The following is a 17,118-nucleotide window of genomic DNA, read 5'->3' on the forward strand; positions in this document are numbered from 1 at the left end:
TGACTACTAGGGCCTGCGGTCACAGGAGTAAATAGGACATTGTATTTCACGGTAAAATTTTGCTGTGGGTTCAAGTAGGAGACATGCATAATGAGATCCATATTTCCTGAAGTTTATTTGAAAGTCTTAATTGCTATGACATCAATTCCCAACAGTTACCAACATATTCAACCTATACATGGTACACGTGTGTGTTAGAGCTATTGCCACAGTCATAGAACAGTAATACAGGTCCATCTGTATCTTTAGCATGTATAGCACAATCCATTTCATAAGGTTTCTATAAAGACTATTGCTATACATGCTACCTACAACTTGAATATTTCCCTGAAATACCGAACAATTTCATTCTATACTCATACAAGCATTGGCTGAGTAAGTATGTCTATGGTTGCTTTTTATCCCTTGACATATAGGAAGCACCTTTTAGTAAAATACACATTAGTCTAGAATCAGCTAGCTAAACCCTAGGATACGGTGAAACCATCCATTGAAAAGGGATCATCCCAGGAAAGCAGAAATACGGAAGTCTTTTAGCCTACCGCCTCATATTGCCAACGAGTAAGTTGAGTCCCAGATGTGTTAGAGTATGCCCACTGCTGCGCAGCAAATTCTTACTTGAATCTCTCTCTCTCATCCACGCCTTCTACTGCCCTTTATGGATGTGTCATAAAAGTAGCAAAACCGTATTTGCACCAAAAAGAATATGGAGGAAAACAGTAACATCCGGATTCTTATACTTGAGCACAACAATTATTATTATGTGTATACACTAATTTGAAATTCTTTCCTAATCATATTTGTGTGTAGTTGAAATTAGTATATATAAACAACTTTTTACCTTTCTTCAACTTAAATACACACACATACAGCCACATGTCTCCCACAATAACGCTCTATGCCCCTATATGCTCCCCAACTATCTAAATTGCTTCTCATTTAACAGACCAGTTATATGCTCTCATGCAGCTTACATGCGTTCATGCTATAGCTAATATTTAAAAATCACATACATGCTGACACATATATACTTAGAAGCAGGTAGGTAGCTATTTGCTTTTATAACAATGGAACCCTACTAGACAACCTTTCTGAAATACACTTTTCACCCTGAATTCATTGAAGAGACCAAAACTCTGCTACCCTGAAGCTGCTTTTTTGAGATATTGATTTTAAGCTGCTCATTAAGAAATAAAAGACTCAGAACCTTTCGCTTTCCCCTCTTCCCTGCCAAAGGGATTCAGACAAAGAAAAACCTGCTTCAGGAAGGAGACCTTAGGATATTCCCCTTAGCCTGAACAAGAGGACTGCAGGCAGGTGCCCGTTAGCTAGATGCCTGCTGTGTCCCACTGTCTCTGAGTCACCACACAAGGCTGTCCCTGACCATATTCCACAGGGAAACGAGATCTACTCTATCCATCCTCATCCCCAGTGCGTGCTCTGCCCATCTCCATGTTGTCCTCCAAGTCGTGACAAGGCTGTGGTCTTGGAGAGTAGGAACAAAGGTCCTTAAATAATAACAGTAGATAATGAGGCAATACAGTGATAACAACAACAATAAAAATAATAATAATAGACAAATATACAACAGAAGACTGTGTTGAGTGACTTTCTCTGAGCAATCTGTATAGCTTGTTCATGTCAGCCTGCAGATAATGTCAGCAGCTGAGGGAGAAAACGCTTTGCTTTTCAAAGCCCTGGTTGGTCAACACTGATTCCAAATTAAGAACTCCTAGTTAGTTCATCTGAGACATGTACCCAGTCCCTCAAGTATGCTTCCCCTTCAGGGAGCAAGGGAAAATACGGCCCAAGGGGTTTCTATCTCTGTCAGGGTCTGTGGTGGCTTCCTCAAGAGAACAAACCCTCAGGACTCAGCATTTCCACTTCCCCTCCGTGGTGTGTGAAAATGGAGAGCACTAAAGCAACAATAAACAACCCCAAATTTACAATCCAACTCTCTGTAGCCCCAGGAGGCAGCGTTTGGCCAGGCTTTACTATGTTGGCCAAAGGAAGTTCGGGAAGAGGGGGTGGACAGTTCTCATCTCTCCTCTTGGCTGATAGCTCAAGTTTCCTCCCTCTGGATGTAACCAACTATACTCAGGTATTAACTATTAGCTTCTGATAGTTTGTGGACCTGGGATCGTTTGAATAAGATAAAGTCTAATATATTTTATATCCATGTATATTTAAAAATAATTCTGAGTTTCTCTTCTTTTTTGAGATAAAAAAGTAATTAGTAACTTTGACTATTACTCTCTTTCTCTTTCACAATCTCTTTTTCCCCATTTTTTTTTTTTGTTCTTCAGCCTGTCTTTGTTGTAGGTGCTAAAGAAGAATAAAATGACCTTAAGCTGGGTTATAAAAGAGAGAAATCTAAGAGACGCAAACACTGGGGCAATCCGCTCTTAAATAGCTCCATTTTCAATTCCATCAACTTCAAAGCAATCCACACTCATAAAGTGTTCATCCCTCACAGGTGCAGCCCGGGGCTCAGACAGGTGGGTGTGAAACACACTGGAGGAAGAAGCCCACATACACGTGGACACCCTTTGGGAAGAAACCAAAGCGCCATTTGATTAGTACTATAAGCTAGGAACATCCACTGTGCTATAGGAACACACATGTGAAGCAATTTTTTCTGCCTGGAGGGTTCCCAGGAAGCTCAGCGCCGAATGACTGGACTGACCCCGGCAGTCGAGAATAATAGGCTGGTAGCTATCAAACGTTTTCTGATGGAGACTTACAGTACAAAACTCTATTTTACATAACTTCCTGAACACACAAACACATGCATATTTAGACAAGCTTTACAAAACAATACTTTCTCTTACGGTGTGATGCACTCTTTGTTTTCCTTCGTATTAAATTTATTGGGGTGACACTGGTTAACAAAATTATACAGGTTTCAGGTGCACAGTTCTACAACACATCATCTGAACACTGTATTGTTATGTTTTTTCTTTTCTGTTTCCATGACTTTATATGCTGTTTGAAACGGACTGACTTGTGCTTCCTTGATCAATTAATGAACTGAAAACTCATCATAAGAAATCCTGGAACAGAGCATGAGTTTTGGAGTGATACAAAACTGGTTTTAAATCCTGGTATGGACAAACAGTAGTCCTGCAATTTGGGCAGTGTGTTTAGCTTTTATGAATCTGAATTTCACTGTCTATAGGAAAATTATAAGTAGCTACACTCTACTTGACCAGGTGGTTGTTAGGATTAAAGGAGGTAATATTTGTAAACAGCTTAAGATAGTGAAAGCTCAATAGATGGGTGGGGAAAAGACGTGGAGGGGGCGTGCTAGGCACACCAAATGGTCTTATAGAATTGTCTTACCAGCCAAAACAAGGTTAAGTCCTGATGACTGATATGCCTAAAAGTTTCTATACAGAGTGCAAGGTGGAAATGAAAACTAAAATAGTTTAGCAAGTATCTACATCCAGGAAATTGTGTTTGTATGTTTGTATGTTTGCATGTGAATTAGCCAGTGTATATGTGCATACTTGGGTATGTATGTGTTTGTGTGTGTGTGTGTGTGTGTGTGTGTGTGTGTGAGTTTCTACATGGAGGGGGTGTATATATGCTCCCATATCGGAGGTGGGTAGATAGCAATGAGCCTGGTGTCAGTATAGGGAATGAATTTAATTCCCTTTATTCAATAATTTCTTAAGCAATCACACTAAGCTTTTCTCAAACCAATCAGGTGAATTCTTTCCTGAGACCTTCTTTGCAATAGACCATAGCCTCCCAGTGGCCTTGACACAGACATCTCCCTTTTCTGGAATTGATCTTCCTTACATACATACTGAGCATACTTCACTAGGTCAATAAGCTTCAAAAAATCTTTTAGAAAAATGTAGAATTGTTTTGAGTATAATCTTCAGAGGATACTGCTATTGAATCATGTCATAGAGAATAAAATAGAGATTCATTGATAGATATGTAGTGATGGCTAACATTCATTAGTACTTAGTGTATTCCCAGCACTATGCTAAATGCTTGACACTCAGCTAAGACCCTATCCCTGTAATGTGTTACTAGTATTATCCCCATTATACAGGTGTCTTGCTCAGGGTCACGATGTTAGAGAATGCCACGGCTGGGATTCAAATTTAGATGCAAATGTATCTAAATATATATCTCTCTGTGACCTCTCTGCAGAAATCCAGAACTTTGGGGACTGTGTTTGAAAAACTGCTCAACTTAGAAGACCTATCTCTGAGTCCGCTCTCTTGCTCCAGGAAACAATGACTTTATTAGTGACTTTATGAAGCTATAAATAAACAACTAGTCTCTACAATTCTGTCCCACATCCAAGGATATATCTATACACACACATACATATACACCTATACCCATTAATTATATAAATATATTCATATAAACATATATTTACATATGTGTGTTTATATGAATATATATATTTTATGTTTATATGAATATATATTTATATTTATGAATAATGTGAAATAATATATTGCAATAATACATATATATAAACTATGTATGGTGACTATGTATGATTACAAATACATGGCATAAAATGGATATAAACATATATAATATGTGAACATATATTGTATATAGGAAATATATATGATGATGAACTACACACATGTTGCCATGATACCACCATCGAATGGGCAGCAGACCCATGACACAGCCGCGAGAGTAACCAGTGCCATGTCTTCTGTGCCTTAGAACCCCCCTGCCTCTGTCTCAGCCAAACTTAGGAAGTGATCTTCACACCTGATCAGCCTTCTGTTCTGCAATCAAAGATGAATAATAAATTCCAGATAACACATCAACCACCAAGCCCTATTTGTTTATCCCCATTCTTGTCATTTCTGCGGTTCAGTGCTGGGGTTCAGGGCACAGGACTTTCTGTCTATGATTCCAGAGCAAACATTCTGAGACACATTAGGGAGCATTTATTTTCAGTGGAACCCAGGCTTAACTCCAGGAAAACATGGTTGTTAAATATAATGCATATTTACTATTGTGCCTTGAAAGAGGATTAGTGAAGGAGGACATTAATTTCTTCCATGTGGCTCTGAGAGCTGGTGGTTAATTTCCTCTCTGTACTTTAAGAAGACATTGTGGTTAAAGAGTTAAAGGCTAATTAGGTTCCCTGTCAAAAGCAACACAACTGCGGCACCCATGGATTTCCTCTGTCAAAAACACCTGCTGTTCCCAGACTCCCTCTTGGCCCAGTTTCCAGCCTCTGATTGGAGTTCAACTTGGATGAAGCCTCCTTAGAAAGGGCAGGAGGTCCTTCTCACAAACGCACTGGATCCAAGGAGCCAAAGACGACATACGCTGAAAAGCAGCTGTGACTGTCTGTCGTGGTTGCCGTAAGGGGGGATGGAGACCTGCAGTCAGGTAGCTGTCATGAGGAGCACGCTTTAAGAGAGGCAGGTGGGCCAATGATTCATTACATGCCCCTTATATGTCTATCTTACAGGAAGTTAATAAAACAACCTGTCTTCTTCCTCTTTAAGGATTAGAAATGACTGTAATAATGTATTTGAACTTCCAAAGCTGCTGTCTATGGCTGTGTCTTTTTCATAATATTGTTAGGAGAATAATACAAGCAAGCGTATGGAGATTTGGCACACAACAGGACTTCCACTATCCATTACTTTCTTCGGTCCTCTCCCTCCCCACCCTTACTGGCTTTAGTTTCCATGGGCTCTCATTCAAAACCCAGGTTTTCTATTTACCACCTGAATGATATGGGACAATAAGAGCGTGCAACACTTGCTGAGCCCTTACCCCACGCCACAAATGAGTCTAACTACTTTGTGTGCATTGATTTATTTACTGCCTTATTTCATCCTCCCAAACACCTAAGAGGTAACTACATGTTTGCTGAGAAAAATAAGATATAACATCAGTTGAATGCTTACTGTAGTAAGTAGTACATCACTGTCTTCACTTACTTTATCCTCACAACATTGTGCAATAATTCCCATCATTATTCTCAGTTAAATGAGTAAATTGAGTCACAGATGGATTATGTAATTCACCCGAGGTCACAGAACAAGTGGTAGAATCCAGACCCAGGCAATGGGGCCCCAGAACTCTTCTTGCCCTTCCTCAAGGTCACAGTGCCTTTCAAGACTTAGTTCCCTCATTTGTAAAACTGGCCTTATGCAACGGTACCTACATTAAACAATTGCAATGATTGACTAAAATAGCAAACTTGAAAACACTTTACAAATGATGGCATGCTCTGTAAGTGCTAGAAGTTATTGTAATTATTCGAATCATCACAGTAAAACCATAAATCAATAAAGACAGTTGTTGGGCACAGAATGAGTTTACTGAAAAGGGAAAAACAAGACTAGCATTTGTCAAATGCCTACGAGCCTACTACGGGCTATTTTTTAAACTCATGTTACCTCATTTTGATATTTTTATTCCCAATGTATTAAAAATAAACACACAGAAGCTCAGAGAAGGTTTCGTAATGCGTCCATATGACTCATCTGGGAAATAGCACAGGCGGAATTAAAGCCAAGTTTGACCAAATCTGAGACCGACTGTCCTTCCATCTCACCACGACGGTTTATGAGAACGAAGGAGATTTGTTTCCCCATGGAATTTGGTCACATGAGTTCATTTTGCTTCTCTCCCCTTAAAGTAAATTATGAATGAAATTATTGATTGGAGTCTTGTACTACTGAAAATAAAATTTTCCCCCAACATTTCTCATTGTCCTGAAAGCTGAATTTCCTAGCTAGGTTATCATCATACGTGTGTCTCTTGTTTTGGGATTTAAGATTCAGTCTATATGGATCATTTGTTAAAATATTGCTGGACTCATTTTATACACTTGAGTTTCAGACCTGGCTCTGGCAACTTACCTAAAGACAATTTTCCAGGGCAGGGAAATGAGTCCCACACACAGTTAGATTTCAAGGCTGGGTAGAGTCACACATAGGAAATACCTTAAAAAGTCCTTTGTCCTAAAGCCAAACACAGCTTCAGAACAAAATGTGGGTGCAACTATTTGCTCTTGCTTTTACTATGTGATTACAAACAAATAATATAATTTTCAAACCCTCTTTTTTCTCATCTGAAAATGGAATTATTACATCTGCCTTATAGGATTAAATAAAGTGGTGGCTGTTACACAGTAGGTGCCCAAGAGATGTTAATCTCCTTCCTACCAGTTCCCTTCAGAATGGAGTTTTGGGTCAATGGAAACGAAGGAAAATGCATTACCATTTCCTTGGGAGCCAGGAGTAAGAGGATAAAGATAAGTCCATATTAGAGGGCTAGGGAAGGATCCATGGAGAACCATGGAGAACCCCTTCTGGGCTTAAGGGAGCAGGTGTATCCATTAGGACACCTGAATATGTATATGTGTGTCCTAATACACCATGCATATGTGCATATATATCACATAAAAGAATAATGTTTAAATATCATTAACTCTGGGGTTCAGAGGAAAATAACATTCGGGTCAATGTGGTGGCTAAAACAATGGTAACAGATGAGTGAGGAGCTTACCTTTATTTTCATCCCTTTTCCAGTAACTTCATGGGGATTGTCATGTATTTCTTGAGCTCGAAGGTCACCTCTTTTCCTGCTCTTGGATCCACTCTAGGCAAAACAAAACAAAACACAACGAAACCATTCTTACTCGTGAAAGTGACTTCCGATCGGAGCCCCTGTCTTCTTTGTTCTCAGCAGATGAGGAGTCTATCGGCCTACGTTTATTAGCGAAGTTGATGTGATTCAGAGCAATCGAGAGACACGCCAACCAAACCAAACTGCATGCAGTTCCTTGAACAGCACAAACCCTTCCAGGCCTTGGGGCCTTTGCATGCACTTTCCCTGTCTGCCTGACGAGGGGTCTGCTTTCCCCACACCGCTCATCTTCATTGGTTAATCCCACTCGCACTCACCCCTCACACTTCATTCATTCAGAGACTTATCCTGTGACTCCCACCATCCCTCTCAGGCTAGTTTGTGTCCTTGCTGTATGTTGACGCTCATTTAATACTGCACTGCCTCAGCCCTCAACACAATCCTAATCCACTGTACCTCTCTCCCAAGTATTTTATAACCTTGGTGAGAACTTAGTCTTGCTCACTGTACCTCGGTGCTCAGCACCATATGTAGCATATAACAGGCACTCCAAAGATGTTTATTAAACGAGTTCCTCACAGAGTGATTGAGTGTGTGGAGTTAAAGGAGTCGCGTCAGTGTGATGTGGCAGGAAAAACACTGCCCTGTAAATCAGAACACCTGGGGACCATTCGTGACTCCGGTTTTAACTAGCAAAGTGACCTCTAGGCCACTTTAATTTCTTTTGCCTAAAGAAGCTTATACTATTATCTCAAAGGGTTGTGGAATTAAATTAAGTGCCTGGTGTATGGTGGATGTTTGATTAAAAGTGAGTTCTTTCCCACTGCAAGAGAAATTGGTGAAGGGGGCTGTGGTATCACCAGGCTTCCAGAAACCAGCTGAGCACCTGGAGGGTCTGGGTCCAAACACGTTCTCCGGTTCTGCTAATCAGAAAGTTGTGAAAGACAAACACATCACGCGGAACTGACTCAGAAGGTAGCAATCTGAAGCCAGGGACCTGGGTTCTCGCATCCCCCTTCTGCACAGTGATCAGGGATTTGGATGGGGTAGCGGATGCCCTCTCTTGGTAAGAAAGGCCCTTTTCAGGAGGCTTCCAGCTTTAAGAGCCAAGTCATAAAGGTGATTCATTTTCCAGTTTCTAAGGCTTCAAAGCAACATATATGAAGTACCATGGGCTGGAGAGAGGTCCACACCCTCTCTTCTTCCCTGCAACAGCTCTAGTGTTCCAAGGAACTCGCACAGATATTGAACGGCTCTGCAGTTTTGCTGGACATCTGAATGTTAGCAGACACGTAAGCACTCACCCCAGCATGGGACAGGAGATTCTTGCACATAACCTGTCAATGTGCTGTGCGGGGGTTGCTTTCCACAGGAATACCCCAACAAAAACCACCACAGAAACAAAATTCTAGAGTCAGGGGCTGGAAGCTTCTGGCAGTGTGTTGCATAAGAGGTGTCTCCCCTAGCTCCGGATTCCAACCATGATACACAGACAGGTTGAATGCTGGACCCTTAGTAAATCATGCTTGTAGGGGGAATGGGTAGGGCCTGGAGCATACCCCACCCACTGGTCCTTGGCAGGCAGGCCCCTAAGCAATACTCTTTGGCAGGCCCAGCTCATGGGAAAGTGCGATTTCCTGCTTGCTGTGCATGCCTGGGAGCCTGTGCATTTCTCTTTTTTTGCAGTGATTTCCTGTTCTGCTGTGGGATTTGGGGATATCTAGAGCTTCTCTCTACATTTCATGTAGCCCTTTTAGTCTGTATGAACCTGCCATAGGGAAGGAGCTTAGACTTGGAGGTGAAACTAAAAGCTGAGCTTAACTCTCAGCTTTCCACTTACCAGCTGTGTGACCGAGGACTAATTACTTAACCTCTCTAAGCCTCACTTTGCTCATTGTATAAAAATGTCTCTTTTGGGGGGGTTGTTTTAGAGTTTAAATGAAAAAACATATAGGAAGTGCCTGTACAGTGCCTGGAAACCAGAAAACACTGCATTTATTTTTTTTATGGCTCTTGTTCTTTTTTTTTCTTTAAATGAATAAAAAATTATTTAGAAAATTGCTGCTTTATCAGATGTTAGAAGATTCATCAAAGGCCACTATTTTCCCCCAGAGAGTAGAAGAATATCCCTAATTCAATTCTTAAATATATTTAATATTTAAAAATTATATATTTTTTCTCAGTTTTGCATTCATATCTGTGATTATCTCTTCTTCCTGAGGAAAACAACTGTTTATTAGGTGGACCGCCCACTTACCAATATTGGAGTGACAGAAGTGAAATCTTCCAAGACTTGGTTATTTACATCTCGTTTATAAGAGGTTGCCAGATGGCTTACAATAAAATCTTATATTCAATAGGATCAAGAAACATAAACAGCAAGAGAACAGATGTCACATAGGTTTGAAATTGCGACCCCTTCTCCGTCACCTGCTGGAAGGGCGCTTGTCAGATGCCCAGCCTGCAAAGCTCTCTAAGGAAGGGAGACTAGACTCAGGATGGGACCAGCTCAAGGGGGTGGGGAATGTGGTATGGAGCTCCCTTGCCGGAGGAAAGAACACCTTGTCGGGGTGACCTAACATTTATTCTCCTGGATTTCCAGGGAATACAGAGTATTCACCCCGCCAGGATTATCAGCTCCGTTCTCTGAGCCAAGTATGTGTGGTAAGTGACATTACTGTGTTGGCACAATTTCCCAAAACTGGAAAATAATGAATGCAGTACTCAATGAAAACACGCCTTCTACCAGTAGTGTTCAATCCCGTTTACCCTTTCTAGGCTGCCCTGTTAACCTTTTATATGAGAATTTCCCGATCTCTCATAGTGATGATGATGTACTGACTGCTGCAGAAATATTTTAAGACAGCATCCTTAGAACACAGCAAGGTACCATAAGTTGATCAAAGGTATAGAAAATAAAAGTCAAATGGGAAACAGATTCTCAATGACCTTCACAGGTTTTAGGAAAGTGCCATAAATTATTGCAAGCATTCCAACAGTCACTGAGAAATAAAAACAAATATGTACAACGACAAAAGATAGTCACACAATTTAACATCCGTGGAAGAAACTAGGTGGCATATACATGCACCAGGTATTTAGCATGCCTTCTCCCAGTCCGATCAAACCATTGCAAAGTAGTTAACACCTTCTGTAACTACAGTGGGAGTCAGAGGAGCAGAACTCCAGCCCAAGGTCCAACAGCTAAGGTAGGATTTGACGCCAGATGTGTTTTGTTTCCAAGCCTGTGCTCTTGTCTCTGAAGGACGTTGCTCCTTTTCTCTATGCATGGAAAGCCTTAGTGGACACATAGCAGAGTCCTCCTGACAACTTACTGACTTCTACTTTCCTTTGCAGAAATTCTAGGGGGAAAGTGTGAAGTTTCAAAGTGGTTATAATAGAGGAGAGTAGCCAACATGCCCCCTGATTTAAGTGAGGGTGCAGCATTCACTTCAGGGTGAAGTTCAAAGACACTCAGGTCTGGCCAAGAGCCAAGGCAAAGGTCCCTTGGGCTGAACTCTTCACAGGTTCCTATACAAGTTTCTCAGTTCTGTCACCTCTACCAGCTACCTCCCTGTGCTCTCCTGAAGGAAAACCCCTTAAATCATAATTTTATGGTTCAGATGAGGCCTTTTCTCCAAATACCCTCTCCTATAAGTAGATTTAGGGAAGTTTGGGAAGTCATCATTGATACCTACATACTGCCCTGCTAACTTGGTAGCTCCTCTGTCCCCTAACACCTAAAATACTTTCTTTATACTTGTCAGAGGTAGAATTTTCTCTTTGTATAATACATATCAGACCTTCACTCTCTTTACTGTTTTTGCATATTTTTTAATACATTACCAGCATTCTCACTGGGGGAATGCTAAATCAATGGCCTGGTTCCAAGGTCTGTTTTAGGAGCAGAAATCTAGTACAAATTTATGATATGGTTGTTGTTGCTTTTAGTGTTTTAGCTGTCCATTATTCAACTCTTTTCTGAAAAACCTCCCTGGCGGAGGATGACCCCTATATCATTGTGTACATTATCTGGACCAAAAATGGTTCTCAGGGCCCACTTCCCTCCGTTAGCTCCCACAAGCAGTCCTCTAGCACAGACAGGAAGCAAGCTGTGACCTCAGTCAGTCAATGGAAACCTTGCTCCCAAGGACAGGGGCCAGCCAAGGTTCAATTGCAGCAGCAGTGTCAACAGTCCCATTCTCGTGGTAGTGACCGTGGCACTGGCTGGGTCCGTGGGGACAGAGACAGCATTGACGCTGGACACCGTGGCTTCACCTGAATGCTCCACCAATAGGCATGTGTTGTGTGTGCTGCTGCTGGGACTGGAGCCGCTCCAATTCCTATTACTTTTCAAGCCTAGGTCTCTGCTTTTCCCATCAGTTCTGTGAGATACGAGATTCCCTTTACCCTTCCAACGAATTTGTCTCCTGCTTCATTTGGCCATGATCTTTTTCCACTGTTTGCAACCTGAACCCACAATGAGCAGAGGAACAAACAATGACTGCACACTTACTTTCCTGGCAGGTCCTATGTCAGATACTTTAACCCCAGCTGTGATTGGCTTCCCACTGAACCTTATGAGATTGGAGTTATTATTTGCATGTTAGTGATGAAAAGCTTAACACTGAAAACAAATGATATTAAGAAATTAAGCTTACCATTTACTGAATATTTAGGTAAGCTAACATTTTTAAGTACCATCTCACTTAATCTGTACAGCCGCCTATATGAAGTAAAACTATATTTCTGTGTCTCTAAGACAACACTGATTGCAAAGGCTTACCACTCTTATGTATCATTCAGAAAGTAAAACATGGTCAATTAAACTATGACATGCCATTAATTATAAGATACATTCTGATAACGGTGATACTGATTTTGAAAATATATTTTAGGAAAGATCAATTACAGCATGTTATTATTCTCATTTAAAGATGGGGTAACCAGTGACTGAGGCCCAGAAAGGTTTAGGAACTTCCCTGAGGTCACACAGTTTGCACATGGTACTAAAGGATTTAAACCCTAATCTGTCTGGCCCCAAAGCTTGCTTGTGAGCTATCCGTCACTGTGCCATTTTGATCTAGAGTCATCTAGCCATTTAGCGGTGGGACTGAAATTCAAACTCATGCTTATTGGACTCCAAATCAATAATAGGTACAATTTAATTAGCATCTGTTATATGTCAGGTATAGTGCCTGGAGGTTTATGGTTGCTATTTTATGTAATTCTCATAATAAACCTGTGGTGTAGAGGCGATTCTTCCCATTTTGCAGATAAATGAATGAAGACGATGATCTGCTGAAAGTCACAGAGCTAGTGGAGAGCAGTGCCACGATTTGACTCGAGGTCTTTCTGTTTTCAAAGGTACGCGTTCCACTACCCTACACTGCTACTTGTTTTGTCTGTAGCTGAACTTTGTAAAAAGCACTCCCCAAGGTGGGGAAATGCTTATCTAAAGAGATGGATTCCTATTGAAGAAATTTTAGACATTGATATATAGGAACCTCATATCATACCACGAAGGCTATTACTCAGGCTACTGCTCAGACAAAGGAGGTTTTCATGTCTTTTTCCTCCAGTTCCCACCTCTGCTCAATCCTGTAAAAATATGTAACCCCAGGAACAACTCAGGCAGCGGCTTAACCTACCTGGGTGTGTAAAGCTCACTGGTGAATAGTAGGCCTCCAGAGTCTAAACAAAGACATATGAAGGATTCAATACCCTTAAGAATTTATTTACTTTTGCACACTGAGCTTCACAGTCATCCCAGCTATTTAACATTATTGCCTCCCATCCTAGTTAAGGCTCTCCCACAAAATAGTTCCTGTGATAAGAATATGGGGGCAGGTAGTTTATATGGGAGATGATTCTAAGATGCCCAAGAAGTGACTGGAGGAAACAAGATGGAAGAAGTGGAAAAACAAAGAGGGCATTCATGGGTGACTGACAGCTGGGCTCTGTCTCAGAGAGAGACTGCAGACACAGCTCTGAACTATCACAAATTAATACAATGAGGGATGGGAAGCTGCAGTATTGTCCACTGACGTCTGTCTCACTGGCTGAGGATTTTCTGTTGGGACGTAAATTCCCAATGCTTCTGGACTTCACCAGTGTGCATTGGCACAGACTCCCATGGATGCGGGAGAAAGCCCTCGGGTAGAGAAGCAGAGAGCTGTAGGTACTTGAGGTGGGAAGCTGTCCAATGCAAAGGATTGTCCGCCGCAGCTGCAGGCGAAAGTGTGTTAGAGGAATGAATGGAATGCACTTCAGCACAGTCTCCTCTATCTTCTTGCCATGGACCAAGCATTATGTTAGCATGTGTTTGCATTACCCAACTCAGACATCATGTACGTGTCATTCTCCCTGATAAGCTGTATTCTTTGTAAAGTCAGAGACTGTGTTTATTTGTCCCGGGCCTGTACCTGCAGGGACTGGCACAGTGCTGCATCAGGCACGGGGTTAAACGGAAGAGTAAGGGAAACGGTCACCAGTGCAATGGTGTGGAGAAGCAGACTGTATAAACTTTTCCAAAAATGCAAGTGGAATAGAAGGGAGGTCTTCTCAAACCCCACTCTGCAATGCAGTGCTTCCCTGGGGAGGACTGATTGCAAACATGACCCCAGTTCTCTTCTCCTCCCATATCCTTACCCTTGCAGCATCGCTCACCTGTACTGTGGGAATGACCACGTGACTTGGTCTGGCCGGTGGGGTGTTAGCATGCCTGATGCCAATGCAGGTTCCCAGGTGCTCTTGTGATTGGTCTAGGAGAACACACTTAGATTGGCCTGCAGGAGGATGAAGGACAAGTGGAGCAGAACCACGCTGACCTGGTTGAGGCCAAAGGCTAGCCGAGGGCCTGTAGATCCCAGATTTGTAAATGAGCCTACATAAAAGCCACAGTGCTGGCGGGAAGCCCTCTGTGGAACACAGAGTTCTGGGCCAACCCAGGTGAAATCCATCAATGCTCATTCCCAAACCTCCGAACCCTGCAGATAGAGGAGCCAAATAAACATTGATGGTAGTGGGCCACTGAGGTTTGCGGTTGTTTGCAGAAGAGCATTGTTTGTCAACAAACAATGGATATAGCCCACCCAGAGCACGTACAGGAATTAAACAGAAAGATGGCAGTGGGCTACAGAAAGGTAGATGCTGGGCAGCCAGCATCCCAACGACTCCCTTGGGATCACCAGCCTAAAGCATATGTGATTGAAAGCCGTGCATCAATAAATTGACCTATTATTACATGTCATCAGCTGCTTGGGGTCACTTGTCACTGGTAAAAGCTGCACACATTTGAAATGGCTGGAGGTTAGGGTTTGCAGGGCTGAGGAGCAGTGTGAGACGGGGCTGGAGACACGAGCAGGAGCCAGACACTGATGAGTTTGGACGCTTTCCTGGAGTTATCAGGATGCTCGGGGGATTAATGAATGTCAGTTGAATGAATGTGATATTCTGGGAATGACAGACATTTCCTGGCATTACCCAAGAGTGGGTGGATCCCCCTTTTACCTTCTGAAATACTGGCTCTGCTAGTTGGGGAAAATGCCATCTGCTACTGTAAATTTTACGGGCCTCATGGGCTTTTTTATTATTTTTTTAGTAATATTTGCCAGGTTATGTAGCATATAATCAGAGACATAGGGCACCTTTAAAGGGTGTAATTTTTCAAGGCAGGAAAGCTTCTGTTAAAGAGAAGATGGGAAGAAGACCAAATCAAATAACAATTATGAATAATACCCTACTCAGCCCATAACAAAAGGCTCTGGATTTTATAATATGTTCTTGCCAAAGGCCATGTGTAATATTTCCTTGTTAGTAGTTCCCAACCACTATGAAATCCACAAAACCTCTCCCAGCTGTTGAAGACTTACTTATTCTCTGTCCTTTTCCATTCTGGTGTATATCCATATGGTTTAGAAAATATGACTAAATTTCCCAACTTGAATGACAGTAATAGTCATTTTCTAAGGCTAGAGAAAGATGTAAGGAAACCGCAGTGCCTATCTGTTTAAAAACTGCTCTGGCTAATGGTTCATAGTGTTCCAAAGGTGAGAGGTGAGTCAAAACTATGTAATAGGCTGAATTTCAATGGCCTGGTGCTATTGGGATCACATTAATAATCAGCATGAATTTCATTACATTAAAACTGGAAGTTTGAAAATAAAGCATTAAGACGGAATCAAGCAGGTAGACATTTACTTCTAGTCCAAAACAGATTTTCACAGCACTTTACATGAATGTAGGAAAGTTAAGAATTCTCCTCCTGACATACATGACGTTGCAGTACATCTTTCTGCTCAGGTCAAATTTTTCTCGAGCAGAGAACAGAAATGTAAGACTATTTAGAAACATAAGAACAGAAAATATAAGAATGTTCTACTGAGAACAAAACACCGAATGAGAAGGACCTTGAAAGTAATTGAGAAAATATATGGTACATTCATTCTTCATTTTCTTGGTGTTTCCAGCAGGCTGGTTGTGATCTCTGCTGAAAGCCAACATTCACAGGGCTGGTGACGGAGCCAGACAATGTGTTAAGCACATGTATTAACTTATTAATTCTTACAGCAATGCTTTTAAGTGGGTGCTATTTTTATTCTTACTCTACAGATAAGGAACTTGACATTGAGAAAGGTTATGTTGCCCCAATCACACAGCTAGGCAATGCTGCTGTCTAGGTGATTCTAGAGCTCATGATGTGATCACTACGCTCAGATGTTAACACCTTCATTCAATCATAAATTATATAAATGTCTAAACGGTATGCTGTACACCTGAAACTAAGATAAAATAATATTAAGTGACAACTGTAATTGACAAAGTAAAGATAAATAAACAAATAAAAGCGAAGTCCTAGTGACCCTTTAATTCCAACAAAAAGGGTCAGGGCTGTTTCCTACTGACTCTTGGAAACCTTCCCGTTAGGCAAAGCAGTTGTTGACAGTAATAACTTGACGGAGCAGTCAAGAAGTTTCTTAATTTGTAACTTTGAAAAGAAATCTTAATGAAAGCTCTCTGACAACAAAGCCATACTTATCCATTTAATAAGTCAAGCTCCCGTTAGACTTCAAATATATTCTGGACCTTGAGAAACGTACTGCTTTCCATTACTGTCGGAGAGTACGTCCAGATGATCTCGAGAAAGAGAATGAACCCCAGAGATGGAGAAGACTACCCACATTTTGGAGCAGCAAGAACAAGGGCTCCATAATCACACATATCCAATTTCAAATTCCATCTCTGGGTCTTACCAGTCCTAGGGCCTTGGGCAAGTTGCTTAGGTATCTGAGACAGTTCTCCCATCTGTTTAATAGTAATTATTTAAAAATCAAAGAGGAGGAAAGAGTGGATAAAATTAAGCTGGTTGTCAGGATAACTGAGACAATTTGTGCAAAACACTTGTTACTGTGCCCAATGCATGTTCAGTATTCACAAATTAACACCCTTGTAGGCAGGGATGTGTTTCAGCAGAAAGTCCGTGAGCAATCGGCGTCAGCAAAGTCTGGGTTT

At 41.5% G+C, this 17,118-nt stretch overlaps 1 long non-coding RNA gene across 1 annotated transcript in view; it reads right to left on the reverse strand.

The window, feature by feature from the left end:
• LOC123833314 overlaps positions 1–17,118 on the reverse strand; it is a 218,423-nt gene that overhangs the window by 96,291 nt on the left and 105,014 nt on the right. The window contains exon 2 of the long non-coding RNA XR_006788206.1: positions 7,525–7,617. This is a non-coding gene — a long non-coding RNA (uncharacterized LOC123833314). The remainder of the gene's footprint in view (positions 1–7,524; positions 7,618–17,118) is intronic.

Source organism: Phyllostomus hastatus, unplaced genomic scaffold (genome assembly GCF_019186645.2).
Source record: "Phyllostomus hastatus isolate PE091 unplaced genomic scaffold, TTU_PhHast_1.1 phas_scaffold_21, whole genome shotgun sequence".
NCBI classification, from domain to species: Eukaryota; Metazoa; Chordata; class Mammalia; order Chiroptera; family Phyllostomidae; genus Phyllostomus; species Phyllostomus hastatus.